Source organism: Oryctolagus cuniculus, chromosome 13 (genome assembly GCF_964237555.1).
Source record: "Oryctolagus cuniculus chromosome 13, mOryCun1.1, whole genome shotgun sequence".
Taxonomy (NCBI): Eukaryota; Metazoa; Chordata; class Mammalia; order Lagomorpha; family Leporidae; genus Oryctolagus; species Oryctolagus cuniculus.
In genome coordinates this window covers 62,114,475-62,135,770 of record NC_091444.1, presented here as the reverse complement: position 1 = coordinate 62,135,770, position 21,296 = coordinate 62,114,475, and positions in this window count along the sequence as shown.

Sequence of the window (21,296 nt, the reverse complement as noted above, 5' to 3'; positions counted from 1 at the left end):
AATCAAAACAGCCATTCCATTCATAGGGCAATAAATTATGTAATCTCTAAATCATCTGCTTTAAAAGAGATGTTATATAAAAGATTATTAACATAGAAAAATGTGCACATATAAGGTTTATCCTGAAATAAAAGCAAATTAAATGTAAAATACTTCTTGGGATCTTAGTTTTGTTATTTTTTTAAAAGATTTATTTATTTATTTGAAAGAGTCTACATAGAGAGGGAAGGAGAGGCTGAGAGAGAGAGAGAGAGAGAGAGAGAGAGATCGGTCTTCCATCCACTGGTTCACTCCACAATTGGCCACAATGGCCAAAGCTGTGCCGATCTGAAGCCAGAAGCTTCATCCAGGTCTTCCCACATGGGTACAAGGGCCCAAGGACTAGGCCCATCTTTCACTGCTTTCCCAGGCCATAGCAGAAAGCTGGATTGGAAGTGGAACAGCCGGTACTTGAACTGGCACCCATATAGGATCCCGGCACTGTAGGTGGCGGCTTTACCTGTTATGCAACAGCGCCGGCCCCATATTTATTTATTTATTTATTTTTTTTTTTTTTTTTTTTTTTTGCAGTATGCTCTCAACTGTAAAATAAGTTTAATATTTATACATTGAAAAAAAGACTGTGAAGAAATGCACCAAACATTGAACTGCATTTAACTCCATGTAGCAGGATAACAAGATACTGAATTTTTTTATTTTTTGGAAATATTCAAATTTTCCAAGAAATGAATGTTTGTAAAATCAGAAAATTAAACTCAGATATTAAAATGCTTCTTTTTTTTTTTCCCTTGGTTTATTATTTATGCTTTTTTTTTTTATCTTTTATTTAATGAATATAAATTTCCAAAGTACGACTCATGGGTTACAATGGCTTCCCCCCCCATACCGTCCCTCCCACCAACAACCCTCCCCTTTCCCACTCCCTCTCCCCTTCCATTCACATCAAGATTCATTTTCGATTATCTTAATATACAGAAGATCAGCTTAGTATACCTTAAGTAAGTATTTCAACAGTTTGCTCCCACACAGAAACATAAAGTGAAAAATAATAGATGATTTTTTTAAAATGATGATGAAATCAGATCAGACCTATTGTCATGTTTAATCCCAGTGAGAGTCAAGTTGGGAATTGAAAATTTCTTTTTTTTTTTTTTTTTACAGAAGATCAGTTTAGTGTACATTAAGTAAAGATTTCAGTCGTTTGCACCCCCATAGAAACACAAAGTGAAATATACTGTTTGAGTACTCGTTATAGCATTAAGCCTCAGTGTACAGCACGTTAAGGACCGAGATCCTACATGAGGAGTAAGTGCACAGTGACTCCTGTTGTTGACTTTACCAATTGACACTCCTGTTTATGGCATCAGTAATCTCCCTATGCACCAGTTATGAGTTTCCAAGGCTATGGAAGCCCCTTGAGTTCTCCGACTCTTATCTTGTTTAGACACGGTCATAGTCAAAGTGGAGGTTCTCTCCTCCCTTCAGAGAAAGGCACCTCCCTCTTTGAAGACCTGTTCTTTCCACTGGGATCTCACTCACAGAGATCTTTTTGCCAGAGTGTCTTGGCTTTCCATGCCTGAAATACTCTCATGGGCTTTTCAGCCAGATCTGAGTGCCTTTAGGGCTGATTCTGAGGCCAGAGTGCTATTTAGGACATCTGCCATTCTATGAGTCTGCTGAGTATCTCACTTCCCATGTTGGATCACTCTCCCCTTTATTTATTCTATCGGTTGGTGTTAGCAGATACTAGACTTGTTTATGTGCTCCCTTTGACTCTTAGTCCTTTCATTATGATCAATTGTGAACTGAAATTGATCACTTGGAGTAGTGAGATGGCATTGGCACATGCCACCTTGATGGGATTGAATTGGAATCCCCTGGTATGTTTCCAACTCTACCAATTGGGGCAAGTCAGCCCGAGCATGTCCCAAATTATACATCTCTTCCCTCTCTTATTCCCACTCTTATGTTTAACAGGGATCACATTTCAGTTAAATTTCAACACTTAAGAATAACTGTGTGATAATTACAGAATTAAACCAGTCATATTAAGTAGAACAGACAAAAAAAATACTATGAGGGATAATGTATTAAGTTGTCCATTAGCAGTCAGAGCTATGCTGATCAAGTCACCATTTCTCATAGTGTCCATTTCACTTCAGGAGGTTTCCTTTTTGGTGTTGAGTCAGTTGTCACCGATCAGGGAGAACATATGGTATTTGTCCCTTTGGGACTGGCTTACTTCACTCAGCATGATGTGTTCCAGATTCCTCCATTTTGTTGCAAATGACTGGATTTCGTTGTTTCTTACTGCGGTATAGTACTCTAAAGAATACATATCCCATAATTTCTTTATCCAGTCTACCGTTGATGGGCATTTAGGTTGGTTCCAGGTCTTGGCTATTGTGAATCGTGCTGCAATAAACATTAGGGTGCAGACCGCTTTTTTGTTTATCAATTTAAACTCCTTTGGGTAAATTCCAAGGAGTGGGATGGCTGGGTCGAACGGTAGGGTTATATTCAGGTTTCTGAGGAATCTCCAGACTGATTTCCATAGTGGCTTGACCAGTTTGCATTCCCACCAACAGTGGGTTAGTGTCCCTTTTTCCCCACATCCTCGCCAGCATCTGTTGTTGGTAGATTTCTGTATGTGAGCCATTCTAACCGGGGTGAGGTGAAACCTCATTGTGGTTTTGATTTGCATTTCCCTGATTGCTAGTGACCTTGAACATTTTTTCATGTGCCTGTTGGCCATTTGGATTTCCTCTTTTGAAAAATGTCTATTGAAGTCCTTGGCCCATCTCTTAAGTGGGTTGTTGGTTTTGTTTTTGTGGAGTTTCTTGATCTCTTTGTAGATTCTGGTTATTAACCCTTTATCTGTTGCATAGTTTGCAAATATTTTTTCCCATTCTGTCGGTTGTCTCTTCACTCTCCTGACTGTTTCTTTTGCAGTACAGAAACTTCTCAATTTGATGCAATCCCAATAGTTGATTTTGGCTTTGACTGTCTGTGCCTCCCGGGTCTTTTCCAGAAATTCTTTGCCTGTGCCAATATCTTGAAGGGTTTCTCCAATGTTCTCTAATAACTTAATGGTGTCAGGACAAAGATTTAGGTCTTTAATCCACGTTGAGTGGATTTTTGTGTAAGGTGTAAGGTAGGGGTCTTGCTTCATGATTCTGCACGTGGAAATCCAGTTTTCCCAGCACCATTTATTGAATAGACTGTCCTTGCTCCAGGAATTAGTTTTAGATCCTTGATCAAATATAAGTTGGCTGTAGATGTTTGGGTTGATTTCTGGTGTTTCAATTCTGTTCCATTGGTCTATCCATCTGTTTCTGTACCAGTAAAATGCTTCTTAACTATCAACAGAGTACTGAATGAGTCCAGGAAACTGGCTCTGAGGCATAGCCACGTGGCCTTTTTCACAACAAAAAAAATTCCAACAAAATGTTATCGCAGGTTCAAGACAATTTTGTACTGTGATATATTAGCAGCTTTTAAGTCCTACCTCCACAAACTTCAGTAGCTAATATCTAATGTTAATACACAGAAAATGCCAACTCCAATGCTATCTCTATTGCCTTAATTGTTCTTGTCCTCAGAGGCTATTTTGAACAAAAGGCGTAATTCCAGCCTTCACAAGAAATTTAATGAAGAGTCTTTGAAATACAGTAACAAATTTTAAGCAACTAGAGAGACTGTGTTGGTGCATTAATCTCTTACATCTTCTTTTCCAAGTTAGGTTTCTTAAGACACATTTGACTGTCAAGTAGCTATCAACAAATATCCTGTTATTTCAGGAAGATGCAGGCTGTAACATTCCACAGGCATTGATTAGGCATCTACTGTGTTTCCCTGCACTGCTGGGAGTGTAAGTGTGCTCAGAGCAGACAAGGGATTCTCTAAGTGGGTGACACAAATCCCCCATGAGTCCTTTGTAAGGCATTTCTTTTGCACTATACCATCAGGTCACAAATCCCTCATCTCCACCTCAGCGTTAGCGGTCCAGGCATTTTCCTACTGTGCACTTTTTTTTTTTCTTTTTTTCCCTAACAAGGTTTCTGGGCTACAGGGGAGTTCTTAGGCACTGAGTCATGAAGTTGATTGACAGGGAGAGACAGAGGTCTTCCATTGGCTGGTTCGTTCCCCAGTTGGCCAGGCCTAAGCCAAGAGCCAGGAGCTTCTTCTGGGTCTCCCACGCCAGTGGCAGGGGCTCAAACTCTTGGGCCATCTTCCACTGCTTTTCCCAGGCCATAAGCAGAGAGCTGATCAGAAGTGGAGCAGCTGGGATATGAACAGGAGCCCATATGGGATGCTGGCGTTGGCTTTCTTTACCTGCTACATCACACTGCCGACCCTGGATAGGAATTTCTACGTAGGAAAAAAAAAAAAGTAAAGCAAATTCCTAATTTGTCACGCTCGAAGTTTGAAATAGCCAACATCTTTTCCCTAGGGTTTATGGAATACTGTGATGAAAGGTAACCAGAACCAGTTGGGTTTTCTATATAATGTGAGCACAGGTTTTTGGAGCTCTTTTTGTCTTTGTTCAAAATATTCTTTGGCCTGTTTGTGCCAGAGTGATACAGAATGGAAGTTACCAAATTTTGTCAGAACATCTTTCCTGATAAAATTCTCTAGTAGTTGATGCTGAGTACATATGCAGAGACTGATTCCTGTTTGGTCTCACTTTGCATCCCTTTCCTGGCTCTCTTGCATCCTTTCATTGACACAGCCAAACATGTAGGAAAATGCCTGGACCGTATTTATTTATTTTTAATTTATTTTAAAAAGGTAACCCTCTTAGGGGCAAAAAGCTATACAGCAAAAATGTTTATACTGTTATTTCTGGGTAGTTGTGTTAGAGTTAATTTCTAAAGTTTCATGTTAAGTACACACTGATTTTTTGTAAAGAGAAAAGTCACAGAAGCTATTTTTAAGTCTTTGCTACATGAAAGGAGAGAATTACCTAGTGTCCATTAAGCACTTGGAGAAATTAGTGGAGCCTTCTCCCCTGCAGGAATCAGCACTGTTCTCAAAACCTCACACCACCTAGAGAGGCTCAATCTCATGAAGCACTGGCGAGTTCCTGCACCTCCCAGAAGAAAGAACTGTGCGGGCTTTGATCTATTAGCTCACAGTAGACAACGCTATTCCCCCTAGGGGATTCCAGCCAGAGAGCCAGGCTCTGTGTATATGTGTGGGGCTAAAAGTCACTGCAACAGTGGCCCTGCCTAGCTCTGAGAGTGGAAAAGTGCTTTCTTTTAATCTGAAATGAAAGGCTCCCTGTGCATTTCCCGTGAATGGTCTCTCAAAGTCTGGGCCTAGGGTACTAACAGCATTCACCAAGCTGACCTCAAGAAACCAACAGTCAGAGAAACCTGAGCTCAAGCACTGAGAGTGTGTTCACTGGGATGCACCCTCACCCCAGGGCAGCCAGCCCCTGCTGTGCTCTGGGATGCTATCACTCCTGTCACTGAGGAGCACGGAGCCTAAGGCAGGAATCTCATCATTTTCACACTTAACTGTCAAATTCCAGGATGACCCCAATTTGGGATCCTTTCATTCGATCAACACTTCTAGAGCCTATGTGCAAGTCAACATTTTAAATCACCAAATATGAACAGATAAAATAATATATACAATATCCAGGGAAGTGACATTATATTTATTGGAACATACTAGTACTTGCTATCTTCCTGGTCTAGTGTTATGCAATTTATACATTAACACACTCATTTTGTCCTTGGTACAATCCCATTTATTACTTCTCTGATGCTGTAAATGAGAAAACATAGACTTCCCAAAGTTGTTCCTACTCCTGGTCATGTAGATAAAAAGTGAATGGAGTAGTGTCAGTTGGGACTCCAGCAAGCCAGACGATTGTGTGTGACAGTGGAAAGAAAGCAACTAAGGCCACCAATTCTCTCATTTGAGAAACAGGGTTACGGGATCCAAACAGAGAAAACAGGATTCATTTTGTTTTAGAAATTGCTGTCATAATCACTGTGTATCTCCTACTGGCCAACCCTGTATGGAGCAGTTTATTGGGCAAAGTGCTAGTAGGTAGAGACCCAAGAGGAGTGCAAATAGATTCTGCAGCCCTGTGGAGAGTTCTATGAGGGGAGAATGCCATTAGTCCAATAAACACTTAAAATGTTCACTGTAGGGGCCACTGCTATGGCGTAGTGAGTAAAGCCACAGCCTGCAGTGCTGGCATCCCATGTGGGCTCTGGTTCAGCTCCCTGCTAGTGTGCCTGAAGAAGCAGTGGAAGATGGTCCAGGCCTTGGGCCCCTGTACCCATGTGGGAAACCAGGAAAAAGCTCCTGGGCTCCTGGCTTCAGATGGGTCCAGCTCTAGCCATTGTGGCCATTTGGGGAGTGAACCAGTGGATGTAAGATTTCTCTCTCTCTCTAGGCCTCTGCTTCTCTATACCTCTGCCTTTCAAACAAATAGATCTTAAAAAAATTAACACCAATCCTTAAATTATTAAAAAAATTCACTGTAATGAATGATAGCTAGTGCCCAAAATCTGGACGCAGAATAACGGCCCCCCGAAGATGCTCAAGATTCTAATCCTCAAAACCCAAGGCTATGTTATAATGCATGGCAAGGGGGAATTTAGGTTTTAGATGGAATTAAGAATGCTAATCTACTGGCCAGTGCTCACTTGGTTAGTCCTCCACCTGCAGCACTGGCATCCCATATGGGTGCTGGGTTCTAGTCCTGGTTGCTCCTCTTCCAGTCCAGCTCTCTGTTGTGGCTCGGGAGGGCAGTGGAGAATGGCCCAAGTGCTTGGGCACCTGCACCCATATGGGAGACCAGGAAGAAGCACCTGGCTCCTGGCTTCGGATTGGCGCAGCGCCGGCTATAGCGGCCATTTGGGTAGTAAAGTAACAGAAGGAAGACCTTTCTCTGTGTTTCTCTCTCTCTCTCTCACTGTCTATAACTCTACCTGTCGAAAAAAGAAAAGAATGCTAATCTACTGACCTTAAAAGGGAATGGTCCTGTCTGACACTGCGGCATAGTGGGCTAAGCTTCCACCTGCAGCGCTGGCATCCCATATGGGTGAGTCCCAGCTGCTCCTCTTCTGATCCAGCTCTCGGCTGTGGCCTAGGAAAGCAGAAGATGACCCAAGTCATTGGGCCCCTGCACCCACATGAGAAACCTGAAGGAAACTCCTGGCTCCTGACTTCGGATCAGCGCAGCTCTGGCCATTGCAGCCATTTGGGGAATGAACTAGAGAATGGAAGACCTCCCTTTCTCTCTCTCTCTCTCTCTCTCTCTCTCCCCCCCTCCCTCCCTCCCTCTCACTGCCTCTGCCTCTCTATAATACTGCCTTTCAAATAAATAAATAAAATCATCTTAAAAAAAAAAAAGGAGGGGGACAAGGGGGAATTGCCCTGGGATTATCTAGGTGAACTCAATGTAATCACAGGAACCCTTCAGTGAGGAGGGTCAAGAGACTCAGGAACGGAATGAGAGCACAAATGCAAAGGTCCAAAGTAGACCTAATGGGGCTGGCATTGTGCCATAACAGGTTAAGCAACCACCTGCATTGACAGCATCCCGGATGGGCACTGGTTCATATCCCAGCTGCTCTATTTCTGATTCAGCTCCCTGCTAATTTGCCTGAGAAAGTAGCAGAGGATGGCCCAGGTCCTTGGGCCCCTGCTCCACATAGGAGACCCAGATGAAGCTCCTGACTCCTGGATTTGGCCTGGCCCCATCCTGGACATTGTAGCCATCTGGGGAGTGAACATAAGGATGAAAGATATATTCTCATATTATATTCTCTCTCTCTCTCTCTCTTTCTCTCTCTCTCCTCTTTCTAACTCTGGCTTTCAAATAAATAAAATTAATTTAAAAGAAAAAAGAGTGGGCCTGATGAAAGGGATCACATGACAAGGACAATGGCAGCTGCTAGAAACCGAAAGAGGCGGCTGGCGCCACAGCTCACTAGGCTAATCCTCCTCCTGTGGCGCTGGCACACCGGGTTCTAGTCCTGGTTGGGACGCTGGATTCTGTTCCGGTTGCTCCTCTTCCAGTCCAGCTCTCTGCTGTGGCCCGGGAGTGCAGTGGAGGATGGCCCAAAGTCCTTGGGCCCTGCACCCACATGGGAGACCAGGAGAAGCACCTGGCTCCTGGCTTCGGATTGGCGCAGTGCCGGCCATAGTGGCCATTTGGGGAGTGAACCAACGGAAGACCTTTCTCTCTGTCTCTCTCTCTCACTGTCCACTCTGCCTGTCAAAAAAAAAAAAAAAGAAAAGAAAAAAAGAAACTGAAAGAGGCAAGAAAATGTACTCCCTCCCAGAGCCTCAGGAAGGAACACCGACACCTTGATTTTAGCCCAGTGAGATCCATGCAGACCCCTACCCTCCAGAACTGTAATGGAACACATGTGTGTTGTTTGAACCCACTAACTTTGAGTACGTTGCCATAGCAGCCATAGGACAACAGTGGAGGTTAGGGAAATCCCTCAGGCAGTGGCTTCTGACCTGAGATCTGATGGAAATTGAGAAGTGACCTGGGTAAAGAGGGGAGGAAATAATCCAGACAGACCTGGCAGGAGAGGTTGGAGAGCAAGAGGAGTTCTGATGCCAGAGGAGGTGAGCAAGGCTATCAGGTGTCCAAGGAGGCAGGGCCAGAAAGGCCATGGTCAGCATATTTGTCCTGCTAAAAGTAACAGCACCCGAGTGTAAGGATGGCATCATTCAGTTTTGCTCAACGTAATTGTTTTTTTTCAGATTAGCCCCCTACTTCACTCTACCTAATTCATCTCACTTTTATATTCAGAAATGCAAAGAACCAAATGCAAATGCAAAAATAATGCATTTTTGCAAAAAAAAGATAAAAAAAGAAAAAAAGGAAAGTTCAAAATCAACTACAAAATATTTATGCATTTCCCCTAGATAATCTCTCCTCCTTCATAAATAAGTAATTAAAAGTTGACACTAATATCAAGAAAAGTCTGGTTAATATTGTTTTAAATGGTTGAGATTAGTGATTGCAGTAGCACAAGCTTTGCTTTCATATTAAACTCTCAAGGAAACTTGGAATATCAGTTCAGGAATTTTCTGTTGACCTTCAAGAGTAGTATGACATCTAGTGGCCAAAGTTACCAATTTCATTTCTTCCTTGGCCTGATATAAACAAATGAGATAAATCGATGTCCATTGAAGCTGATAAACATTGAAGAATTTTTATGTGTAAAATGCTAATCTGAGGGCCAAAGGGGAATTCAAAGATTAAAATTATCGTACTTCTGTTCTTGTTGGAGTTTGCAGACTCAGTAGAGGGTAGAAAGAAAGACAAGAGTTTGTATATTTTAGTACTGGTTAGGTGGTCTGGTACTTGCCATGACCACAGTGACCAGTTCTATCCCCTAGCAGAATTTCTTTAAAAACAAAACAAACAAACAAGAATCAAAAAGAAATCTTTTTGAGTTGGGAGGGGAAGGAGGAACAATCCCCTGGTTTACTTGCCAGATATCTGGAATGTCTGGGGCTAGGAGCTCAATCCAGATCTCCCATATGAGTGGCAGGAATCCAATTACTTTAGCCATCACTGATTGCCTCCTAGGGTCTGCATTAACAGAAAGGTGGAGTCAGGAGTCCAAGCTCTGTATCAAACCCAGGTACTTCAATGTGGGTTGTGTCTAAATTGGTATCTTAACCATTAGGTCAGATGTCCACCCCTCTAGCAGGTGTTTCACAATCCAATGGGAATGAAACATGCCTTGATTGCAGACATACATTTGGGATCCATCAGTGAGCTGTTACTGCTGGGACCTGGGTGTGGATGATGCATAGGAACACTGTGTTATGTGACAGAGTAGTCACTCAATAAATATTTACTACTACCAAAAAATATTCAATCTAAAACACCCACTTCCTGGGTAGGCATTGGTGTGACAGTTTAGATGTTGCTTGGGATGTCTACATCCCTAACTGGAGTGCCTGGGCTAGAGTCTCGGCTCTGCTTTCAGTTCCAGCTCCCGCTAATGTACAGTCTAGGAGGCATCAGGTAATGGCTCAAGCACTTGGGCTCTGGCTTGGCCTGGCTCAGCCACAACTGTTGCAGGTATTTGGAGAATGAACCAGTGGATCAGAGATATCTCTCTCCCTCTCAAATAAATATAAAAATTTATTTTTAAAAAGTACCCAATATTGTGATAGTAAAAAGATCTACAGGACAGCCCCAAGTCACTACTCTATGGAAACTCCTTGGTTTGATAAACAGTAAAATCCCAAATGCCAATAAACTCATGTTTTACTCTGAGTGAATTGTTGTAAGCTTTTGGTGTTTCTAACATTTGTAAGATTCTAAATTTGATTTCCTGAGAGAAATTGTTCATTCATCTTCCATGAGATGCTTGTCTAATCATAAACCAAGATAAAAATGCAACTCACAGAAACTCTGTGCAAAGCAACTGAAATAATGTGTGAAGAGATTTTTAAAGCATAAATATGCACTATGTTCCTATAAAACATTAGTATTAAGTAAGCAGCCAGTAGGCATACTGTACAAAAGAATGGCTTAAACACTTCAAATCATATCCCTCCAAGGATGCAATGAGGCTGCTCAGAAAGGTGACCTTAGTCAACTTACTAAAAATGTCAACTTACCCAAAACTGGCTTTTACAGTTGTAAGCTTAGTTACAGGTAATGATAGGTATTTCTTGCTGAACCTTTAATATACTTTGGTAATTGAGCACTTCAGATAAAAAATGTTCAGTTTATTATTTTTCTTCGTTCATCTTTATGTTACTTCCTGATTACCCAGAATGTGCACAGATCTTATATGGGTTTCAGGTTTTACTCCTTTGACCCAGTTCTTCTCACAATCAGATGGTGGTAGCTGTTGCTCCACAAATGTGGGTTACCACAGATTGTGATAGTGTTATCATTTCCTTAATACTTTTTTGAAAGGTTATACCAACACATTAAAATCTTCATGTGTATAAACTAACCAGACTGGACTATTCCAAATGCTGTTTGTTTGAAGCCAAATTTCAGTATACGTGATGGCCTCATTTTCACAAAAACTGATTTTCTCTGATATTTTGAATTTAACTTTAACTTAAATAAAGGTATTTAGCTTGATTAACTCACTTGTTTGGGATGTTTTTGAGACTAAGTGAGGCAGAGAAAAGAATACTCAATCTGGAAAACAAATCTTTGGAAATACCTCAGTCAGAAAAGAAAAGCACAAAGAGGAGACAACAACAAAGATGAAGACAAGTTAAAGACAACAATGACAACAAAGGCGAAGAAGAAATACTTAGAAAAGCCAAAAGCGGTGTTCAGGATCTATGGGATACTGGCAAATGACCAATTATACATGTCTTAGGGTTCCAGAAGGATTAGAAAAACAAAATGATTAAAATAACTCATTCAGTGAAATAGCAGAAAATTTCCCTAATTTGGAGAAAGATGGGGATTTCCAAGTACAAGAAGCACATAGGACCCCACATAGAAATGATCAGAAAAGATCTTGCTCATTACACATTATAGTCAAACTTTCAAAAGTAAAATGTAAAGAAATGATCCTGAAATATAGAAGAGAGAAAAACCCAGTACTAGGGAATCCAGTTATTTAAAACAAATATTAGTGGATATAAAGGGAGACATATACTCCAATACAATAACAATGATGACATCCACACCCCACTTTTATTAATGGACAGATTAGACAAAAAAAATCAACAAAGAAAAAACTAATCTATTTGGTTACACTATTTCATCAATAGTGTAGAGCTAATTTGCACTAATTGACTAAAGGAATTTCATTGATATCTACAGAACAATTCATCCCATGACCACAGAATACACACTCTTTTCACCAGTGTATGGAACATTCTCTAGGATAGACCACATGATAGGTCATAAAACAATGTTCAACAAACTAAAAAAAAAAAAAAAACTGAAGTCACATCATGTATCTTTATGATCACAGTGTAATGAAGCTAGAAATTAACAACAAAAAGAAACTCTAGAAATATGCAAGCACATGGAGACCAAATATGCTCCTGAGTGTAGAGTGGGTCATAGATATCAAAATTTACAGGATACAGAAAAAGCAGTGTTAAAAGGAAAGTTTATAGCAGTTAGTGCCTACATTAAGAAGTGGGAAGGATGCAGCCAGCACTATGACATAGTAGTTAAGGCCACTGCCTGTGATGCCAGCAACACATACAGGCACCAGGTGGAGTCCCAGCTGTTCCATTTCCAATCCAGCTCCCTGCCAATGGCCTGGAAGCCACAGCAGGAGATGTCCCAAGTGCTTGGGCCCCTGCTACTCATGAAGGAGAACTGTTAGAAGCTCCTGGCTCCTGGCTTTGGCCTGGCCATTTTCAGCCATCTGAAGAGTGAATCAGCAGATGGAGGATCTGTGTGTGTGTGTGTGTGTGTGTGTGTGTGTGTCTTTTTCCTCTCTCTCTGTAACTCTTTAAAATAAAAAAAAAAAAAAACAGAAAGGAAGAAAGGAAGGACAGAAGAAAGAAAGAAAATAGAAAGAAAGGAAGTTAGGGAAATTGAAAAGTCATCAAATAAATGATCTAACAATGCGTCCCAAGGACCTAGAAAAACAAGAACAAATCAAACTCAAAATTACTGAGGAAATAAATAATAAAACTAAAGAAATAAACAAATAAACATACAAAAAATCAGTGAAATGAAGAGCTGGCTTTAAAAAATTGATAAACCATTGGCCCAACAAAAAAAAAAAAAAAAAAGAAAAAGAATGGAGAATGCCTAAATAAATAAAATCAAAGATGAAAAAGGAGCTGTTACAACTGCTGCCAGAGAAGTAAAAATGAATCATTAGGAAATATTACAAACAGCTATATGCCAAAAAACTTGAATATCTAGAAAAAATGGATAAATTTCTGGGTATATACTATTTACCAAAATTGAAGCACAAACATAGAAAACCTGAATAGACCAATAAGTAAGGTGGAGATTGAATCAGTCATAAAACATTCCTAACAACTTCAACAAAAGCAGCCCTGGACTGGATGACTTCACTGCTGAATTCAACCAAGATTTTTTTTTTTTAATTATTTATACAAAGTGAAAAAATTTATGTATTTCACAAATACAGTTTTAAGAGCATAATGATACTTCCCACTCTACCCTCCCTGTCTCCCAACCCCCTTCTCCTTTATCATATTCTTTTTCTTATGACTGAGTAGTATTCCTTCATGTATATATACAACAATTTCTTTATCCAGTCATCAGTTAACAGACATCTGAGTTGATTCTGTATCTTAGCTATTCTGAGTTGAGCTTCTATAAATACAGCATACAGATAACTCTTTCATAGGCTGATTTCATTGCCTTTAGGTAAATTCCCAGGAGCAGAATGGCTGGATAACATGGTAGATCTATTTTCAGATTGCTGAGGAATCTCCCTACTGTCTTTCATAATGGTTATACCAGTGCACATTCTCACCAACAGTGTATTAGGGTACCTATTTCCCTACATCCTCACCAGTATTTGTGGTTTTTTGTTGTTGTTGTTGTTATTATTTTGGGAAGCCAGCTATTCTAACTGTAGTAAGGTAAAATCTCACCGTGGCTGTTATTTGCATTTCCCTATTGGCTAATAAGCCTGAGTATCTTTTCCTGTCTATTGTCCATTTATATTCCATTCTTTGAAAAATGCTTATTCATATTCTTAGTCAATTTCTTAATTGGATTGCCTATTTTGTTGTTGAGTTTCTTGAGCTCCTTATATATCCTTGATATTAATCCTTTGTCAGTTGCATGGTTTGCAAATATTTTCTCCCATTCTCCCAATTTCCTCTTTACTTTGTGGGGTGTTTCTTTTGCTGTGTGTGTAGCAGCTTCTTAGCTTGATGTAATCCCATTTGTCTATTTTTGTTTTGATTGCCTGTGCTTTGAGGGTCTTACCCAAAAGTCTTTTCCTATGCCAATATCTTGCAACGTTTCCCCTATGTTCTTCTCCAATAATTTCATTGTTGTCAGGTCTTAGATTTAGATCCCTGAACCACTGTGAGTTGATTTTTATATAGTGTAAGGTAGGGGTCTTGTTTCATCCTTCTGCATGCAGAATCCAATTTGCTCAACACTATTGGTTGAAGAAACTGTCCTTTCTCCAAGGATTGATTTTAGCTCATTTGTCAAGGATTAGTTGGTTATAGATGTGTGGATTGATTTCTGAAGCCCTCGATCTGTTCCATTGGTCCACACATTATTCTTGTGCCAGTACCAGGTTACTCTGATAATAACTGCCATGCAATCTGTCAAGCTTTTTTTTTAAGATTTATTTATTTATTTGAAAGGCAGAGTTACAGAGAAAGAGGGAGAGACAGGAAAGAGAAATCCCTCTGCTAGTTCATTCCCCAAATGGCCACAATGTCCAGGACTGGGACAGACTGCAGTTAGGAGCCTGGAACTCCATCCAAGTCTTCCACGTGAATGGAAGGGACCCTACATTTAGATCCTCCACTGCTTTCCCAGGTTCTTTATCTGGGAGCTGGATCTAAAGTGTAATAGCTGGCACTCCAACTAGCTCCTAAGGAGTATTGGGGTGGGGTGCAGGAATGTAGCACAATCAATGAACTGGAATGGGGAATAAACACATGAAACAGGAGGAGCACTTTACCAATGTCACTGACCAAGCTTCTGATATAACAACATCTTCCACATTCAACATCAGATTTTTCTGTTACTTTCCCTGTAGAATCTAGGGTATTGGTGGTTCTCACCAATTCTCCAATAGCAACATATCTCTTGTACTCTGACAACATACCGGTCATCATTTTTGTTCCTCTTCCAATTCCAACCACCAGTATCCTTGGGCTACACAGTCTCGAGTCCCTCCATACCCAATCTTCAGAGTCTACTTTTTCCTTTTGGTCCATTCTAGAGGAGGCATTCCAGCTTCTACCAACAGCTTCTGCTTCAACTGACTTAGAATCTCAGCTGAAGTAGACACTTTGGACTTGTGCACGGTGAATACATCACTCAGGGAAAGCAGCTTAGTACCCAAAGCAGCTTTGGAGACTCTTAGCATCATTCCAGTCCTGACTACAACTGCAACTATGGTGGGTTTAGCCATTGCTGGCAAGGTTGCAGGCATGATTATGGCTGTTTCTGCCTTTCAGAGACTGGGGCTATATCTCTCTCCAAAGCCAACTCGATCTCGACAGCTGCCATACTTTTCTAACAGGCCTATTGTTTATTTCTACTGAACTTTTAAAGAAGAAGTAATCCCAATTCTTGAACTATTCAAAACAATTAAAATGGAGAGAATCTTCCAAAACTCCTTCTATGAGACAAGTATCACTTTAATTCCAAAACAATAACAACAACAAAAAATACAAAAAGAAACAGAACTATACACCAATAGCCCTCATGAATATAGATGCAAAAATCCTCAACAAAATACTAACTAGTTGAATCCAACAACCAATCAAAGAGATAATTCACTCAGACCAAGTGGGATTTATCTAAGGAATGGTTCAACATACACAAATCAATAAACATAATGCATCACATTTATATATTAAAGAATGAAAACCATATGACTATCTCAATATATGCAGAGAAGGAATTTGATAACATCCTTTCATTATGAACCTTAAGCAAACTGTTTATACAGAGAACATTCCTCAACACAATGAAGACAATATATGACAAATCCACAGGCAGCATCGTATTGAATCTTGAACTAGACATGGATGCCCAGTTAACATTCTATTCAATATAGCTCCAGAGCTTTAGCCAGAGCCATTAGGCAACAAAAAGAAATTGAAAGGGTACAAATTGAAAAGGAAGAAGTCAAATTATCCCTTTTTGCAGATAAAATGATTCTAAATATAGGGAACTCAAGAGACTCCACTAAGAGTCTATTGTAACTCATGAGAGAGTCTGGTAAAATCACAGAATATAAAATCAAAACCCCCAAATCAATAGCCTTTGTATTTACAAACAATGCCATGTTTGAGAAAGAACTTATAAGATCAGTCCTATTCACAACAGTTATAAAAAATTTAAATACTTTGGAATAAATTTAACCAAATATGTGAAAGATCTCCACAATAAAAATTCTAAAACATTAAAGAAACCTAAGTGACACAAAAAACATGGAAGAAATCATGTTCATGGATTGAAAGAATTAATATCATCAAAATGTCTATACTACATAAAGCAATATACAGATTCAATATGATCGCAATCAAAATGAAAATGACTGGGGCCAGCAATGTGGTGTAGTGAATAAAGCCTCCACCTGTTGTGCTGGCATCCCATATGGGCACCAGTTAGAGTCCCAGCTGCTTCACTTCCAATCCAGCTCTTTGCTATGACCTGTGAAAGCAGTGGAATTTGTCCCCAGTCCTTGGGCCCCTGCACCCCGTGTGGAAGACCCAGAGGAAGCTCCTGGCTCTTGACTTCACATCAGAGTAGCTCTGGACATTGCAACCATCTGGGGAGCAAACCAGCAGATAGAAGTCCTCTCTCTGTCTCTGTCTCTCTGTCTGTCTGTCTGTCTCTCTCTCTCTCTCTCTCTCTCTGCCTCTGCCTCTCTGTAATTCTACTTTTCAAATCAATAAATATATCTTTAAAAAAAGACAATGACATCCTTCTCATATCTAAAAAAAAATGACCAAAAAAATCCCAAATAGCTGAAACAATCTTAAACAACAAAAACAAATCCAAAGGCATCACAATACCAGATTTCAAGACATACTACAGGGCATTTATAATCTAAATAATCTGGTACTGCTAAAAATAGATGTATGGACCCATGGAACAGAATAGAAACCCTGGAAATTAATTCACACAGTGACAACCAACTAATCTTTGACAAAGGGTCTAAAATCAATCCCTGGATAAAGGACAATGTCTTCAACAAGTGGTGTGAGGGAAAATTAGATCCACACTAACAGAAGTATAAAATGAGACCCCTACCTTACACCTTACATAAAAATCAACTTTAAATGGAACAAATATCCAAATATATGACCTAATACTATCAAATTACTAGAGGAAAACATTGGAAAAATTCTGTAAGATACTGGGATAGGCAAAGTCCTCTTGGAAAAGACCCCAAAAGCATAGGTACTCAAAGCAAAAATTGACAAATGGGATTACTTCAAATTTCAAAGCTTCTGGACTGCAAAAGAAACACTCAACAAAGTGAAGAGGCAACCAACAGAATGGGAGAAAATATTTGCAAAAATTATAAAACTGATAAAGGACTAATATTCAGAATCTATAAAAAGCTCAAGAAACTGAAAAACAACAAACAATCCACTTAAAAAAATAAGCAAAGGATATGAACAGGCATTTTTTTCAAATGATTAAATTTAAATGGCCAACAGACATTTGAAAAAATACTCAGGATAACTAGCCACAAGCAAAATGAAAGTAAGAATTACCATGAGATTTCACCTCACCCCACTTAGAATGGCTATCGTACAAAATTAAAAAAAAAAAAATGCTAGTAAGAATGTGGGGGAAAGGTACCCTAATTTGCTGTTCATGGGACTGTGAACTATAATAACCATTATGGAAGACAGTATGGAGAATTCTCAGAAATCTGGAAGCAAATCTACCAAATGACTCAGCATGCAACTCCTGGGAAGTTACCCAAATGAAATGAAATCAGCATATGAAAGAATTATTTGTACTCCCATGTTTTCTGCAGCTCAATTCACAATAGTTAAGATATAGAATTGAGAATAGCCCAGAGGTTCCAAGATGGCAGAGGAGAGAGAAAGCTTACTGCTCTAAGTGGAGAGAGGGGCAGGCGCTGTGGCACAGCAGGTAAAGCCGCTGCCTACAGTGCCAGCATCCCATATGGGCACCAGTTTGAGTCCCAGCTCCTCCACTTCCAATTCAGCTCTCTGCTATGGCCTGGGAAAGCAGTAGAAGATGGCCCAAGACTTTGGGCCCCTGCAACCATGTGGGAGACCCGGAAGAAGCTCCTGGCTCCTGGCTTTGGATCAGCGCAGCTCCAGCCATTGCAGCCAATTGGGGAGTGAAGCGGATGGAAGACCTCTCTCTCTCTCTCTCTGCCTTTCCTTCTCTCTCTGTGTAACTCTTTCAAGTAAAATAAATAAATCTTTAAAAAGAAAAAAAAAAGTGGAGAGAGTGTAGTCTCAGGGAAAAGTTAGGTAGAAAACAGCAGAGGAAACTGTACCAAAATTAGAAGGACATGGTAGACCTCCATGGAGGGCGTGGGCACCCATGGCTCAGGACTCCAGCAGCAAAGAGCTTACACATCAGTATTGGAAAATGAGTTGAGACCAGACCCTGGAAGCCCAAGCCACTGGTGAAAAGGAAGGGCCTAGAAGGAACCATGCTTGGAGCGCTGTGGAGGAAAGTGTACCAGCTGAACTAGAGGAGGGGGAAAAAAAGGATGGGAAGGAAACGCTTCTCTCTCCCTGATCACTATACAACAGCATCCTATAACAAGCAGATAGAGTGGGTGCCATTTTGGACATACATAACAGCTGCACCAGCTTGTGTCTGTGCCTAGCAATCAGCTGAGTGGAGACTCCTGACTTTGGTGGGGAAAACTAACGGGGTTAGGAGCTTGTGACTATCTGAGGCTTCTGAACAAGGCCTGGGAAAAAGAACTGAGGGTGGGTGGGAGGACTCATGGTATGGCTGGGACTTTGAGCAGTCACAATGGGAGACTCCACATACTCAGGGTTTCCTGGTTACCTGGTGAGAGACATTGCTGGGGAAACTGATCTTACACTGAGGACTGCACAGATCCTTTGTGTGGTCCTTGGGACATAGCAGGCAAATGTTATACCCCCTGGGGCTAGCACTCAGGCACTGGTCTCCTTTGAGGAGAGGAACTTGGCTGAGCAGAAAAATTTCCCTTCTGACTGAAAAAGAAAAGAGAGAGAAAAATCCTAGGTGTGTCAACTTAGGCATGCCCTTAACCCTGGAGAACTGAACAGAGCTTTCTGGCCACACCCACTACAAGCATCTAGAGATTCATTGAAAGCAGATATTCTACCTATTCACAAAGTCATGGTAGAAACATAAAAGCCATCACAGCAAAAAAAAAAAAAAAAAAAAAGAAGAAGAAGAAGAAGAAACCAATGAGTATCTCCACAAATGCCAAACAACAAATGCACCAATTCAAGAAACAAGAATAAGGAAGACAAAATGACACCCCCCAGAAGAACATGACACTTCAAAACTAGATTGAGAAGATGAGGAGACAGAAGAAATTCAAGAAATAGAATTCAAAAAATCGATCATAACATTCCATAGAAGTAATCAGAAGCAAAGCACAAACTACTAAAATCCGTACAGGACATAAAAGAAAATTTTTCCCATAAAATTGAGATCTTAAAGAGGAATCAAAATGAAATGAGGAATTCAATAGAACAAATAAAAATGCAGTGGAGAGCCTTAACAGCGGAATCAATGAAGCAAAGAATATCAGACTTAGAAGACAAAGCACAGGAAACTATACAGTCAAACCAAAGACAAGAAGAGAAAATTAGAAAACTAAAAAATACTGTTGGGAATCTGCAGGATATTATAAAAGGACCCAATATAAAGGTTCTAGGAGTTCCTGAAGGCACAGAAAGAGAGAAAGGATTAGAAGGCCTTTTTAGTGAAGTAATAACAGAAAACTTCCCTAGTTTGGAGAAAGAAAAGAACATCCAAGTACAGGAAACATATAGAACTCCCAACAGACATGACCAGAAAAGATCCTCACCACAACATATTGTAATCAAACTCACCACAGTGAAACATAAAGAGAAGATTCTAAAATGTTCACAAGAGAAACACCAGATTACATTCAGAGGATCTCCAATTAGAATCACAGCAGACTTATCAGAAACCCTATGGGCTGTGAGAGAATGGCAAGATATAGTCCAAGTCTTAAGAGAAAAAAAATCATCCCAGAATATTATACTCTGCAATGCTCTCATTTGTGAATGAAGGTGAAATAAAGACCTTCCATAAAAAACAGAAATTGAAAGAATTTGTCACCACCCTTCCAGCCCTACAAAAGATGCTTAAGGCTATGTTGTACACAGAAAAATGGTCATCACTACAAAAGAAGGTAAAGGAAGAAAATTTCTCAGTAAAAGTTCAAAGGCAATTCAAAGTAAAAAAAAATAGGAATATTTTTTGGAAAAGTGGCAGGGCAAAGAATGTAAATGGCCTCAGCTCCCCAATTAAAACACACAGACTGGCTGAATGGACAAAAAACAAAACCCATCTATTTTCTGCCTACAATAAACACATCTCACCAACAAAGATGCCTGCAGACTGAAAGTGAAAGGATGGAAAAAGATATTTCATGCTAACAGAAACAAAAAAAAGCTGGTATAACCATCTTAATATCAGACAAAATAGATTTTAACACAAAAACTGTTAAGAGACAAAGAATGGCATTATATAATGATTAAGGGATCAATTCAACAGGAAGATGCAACTATTATAAATGTATATGTGGGGCTGGTATGTGGGCAGCCACAGGTTGTCACTCCCTGTTTACACTTAAACATATGAATGGAGACTTCCCGGCACAGACAATTAGGCTAGGGGAGATTCCGGGAAGAGGCAGGAGGAACCTAAACCTTTCACAAGAGATGATACAAATAATCAGTCACACCTGTAGCCTTCACTTATCACCTAAGTGTTTTTATTGTAACCTTAAGAGCCGTTTTGATATGTAAATCTTTTGTGCTCCTCCTTGTAAACAACTGGTCATGTTTAAATACTACTGCATTTATTCAATAAACGAGCCTTGATCAGGACTTGTCTTGGCTCCATTCTTTGCGTCCTTGTCCCCGCATTCCCACTCTCTGTTTCAGGAAGACCCAGTTCATTGTGCCACAGGCCGGCACACTGGTGCTGTGGCATAGTGGGTAAGGCCACTGCCTGCAGTGCCGGCATCCCATATGGGTGTTGTTTCGAATCCTGGCTGCTTCACTTCCAATATGGCTCTCTGCTGTGGCCTTGAAAAGCAGTAGAAGATGGCCCAAGTCCTTGGGCCCCCCAACCAGTGTGGGAGACCCACAAGAAGCTCCTGGCTCCTGGCTTCAAATCAGCACAGCCACGGCCATTGTGGCCAATGGGGGGGGGGGGTGAACCAGCGGATGGAAGAAATCTCTCTTTCTGCCTTTCCTTCTCTCTGTGTGTGTGTAACTCTGACTCTCAAATTAATAAATAAATCTTTTTTAAAAAAAAGTATATGCCCCTAATTACAAGGCACAAGGCTATTTAAATGAGATGTTAAGGGATTTAAAGGGAGACTTAGACTCCATTACAGTAGTGTTGGGGG